The sequence below is a fragment of the Etheostoma spectabile genome, chromosome 23, assembly GCF_008692095.1.
Source record: "Etheostoma spectabile isolate EspeVRDwgs_2016 chromosome 23, UIUC_Espe_1.0, whole genome shotgun sequence".
Taxonomy (NCBI): Eukaryota; Metazoa; Chordata; class Actinopteri; order Perciformes; family Percidae; genus Etheostoma; species Etheostoma spectabile.
The window spans coordinates 13,393,712-13,395,389 of NC_045755.1; the positions used below are offsets into that span (position 1 = coordinate 13,393,712).

At 43.3% G+C, this 1,678-nt stretch overlaps 1 protein-coding gene across 10 annotated transcripts in view; it reads left to right on the forward strand.

Annotated features, from left to right (window-relative positions):
• Window positions 1-1,678, forward strand: part of pcloa (piccolo presynaptic cytomatrix protein a) — a 71,302-nt gene that overhangs the window by 58,735 nt on the left and 10,889 nt on the right. The gene's annotated exons all lie outside the window — the stretch shown is intronic.

Genomic DNA, 1,678 nt, shown 5'->3' on the forward strand with positions numbered 1-1,678 from the left:
TTACAAGAAATGGCTCATTTTAATCCCAACATCTTATGTAATAATGTTTCAGTGCAAAAAGAAACTGTCAAAAAGTATTCTAATATCACAGCTTGGTAAAGCCCATTGAGTCAATTTTTGCAAAGACATAAGTGTTGTCGCCCGCCTGTCATATGAGCTTCACCTGTGACTAATAATGGATCAATTAGGTCTCAGGTGTGCATAAAAACAACCCCGTACACTAGACCTTCACATCAACTGAAACTAGACATCTGCAACATGCCTAAGATTCACCCTGAGACTAAAGTTTTGATTACAAGGCTGAAGACCGATCCACTGCTGATGTGGCAGACACCTTCAATGTGTTCTCAGCGTCAGTACAGAAGATTAAAAAACATTTGAAGACACTGGAGATGTTTTTGACAAGCCCAGGTCAGGCAGACCCCGCAAGACAACTGCTCAAGAGGACCGTTTGTTGGCTCGAAAATCCAAGGCCAGCCCTTTTTCCACTGCAGCAGAGCTCCACCGACCTGGTCCCCTGAAGTCCCTGTGTCAACCAGAACATTTGTCGGATTCTGTCTCGAAATGACCTCCATGGTTGAATCAGTGCCCAGAAGCCAGCACATAAACAAAAGACAATTGAAAAACCGTGTGGCATTTGCCAAGGCCCCAGCCTGCTGAAAGGATGGACGCTGGAGAAGTGGAAGAAGGATTTTTCAGATGAATCTTCTTTGAATTACACCACAGTTGCTGCAAATATTGCAATAGACCTACTGGAGCCCGCATGGATCCAAGATTCACCCAAAAACAGTGAAGTTTGGTGGCGGAAAAATCATGGTCTGGGGTTTCTACAGGTCTACTTCTACTGGTCTGTTTCTACAAAATAGATAAGCAACAAGACTTTTGTCGGGACTGTACATTGGACCTATTAACTAATATACAACCAATAACACTATAACCCATTTGTTCTAATCCGCATGGCATCTTCATTCTTTAGCATCTTCTCCATGTTCCCTCAGTCTTTTGTGTTGCCCTCTCCTAGGCATAAACACACATGAACACACACACACACACACACCCACACACACACACACACACAACACACACCACACACACACACACACCCACACACACACACACACATACAGAAGCTACCCTTACCGTTTCCAGGGTCTTGTTGACCGAGCTCTAAAAACTGTCATTTCCATTCAGTTTCCAAGGCAACCAGAAGTCAGGGAGAGCTTCTAATAACTTCTTTCCATACTTGTTAACAATAAATGGGATTGCTTCAGGCTATGCTTGATATTATTCATCATGAGAGTACCTTAGTGTCCAGTGGAGGGCAGTCACACAAGAGAGAACAGAGTCACACATAGTATGTATTCACCTGTGCCTACTGATTCAATTGGTGTGTGTGTGTGGTGTGTGTGTGTGTGTGTGTGTGTGTGTGGTGCGGCGTGCGTGCGTGTATTCAGGTAAGTCCCAGGTATGGGGGATAAGATTGCTCTAAAGAAAGAGAGTAAGACAGAGGGTGACAACTGGTCCTTGAGATTCTTCAATGTCGCAACATCACCTACAAGTTCAAGACTCCAGACCACCTGCCTGGTACATAAAACAACTTCCCATTTATGTTTAAATACACCACAAAATATAACTTTGATAAAGTTACTAAAAAATGATTTTGGTCTTATTATGCAGG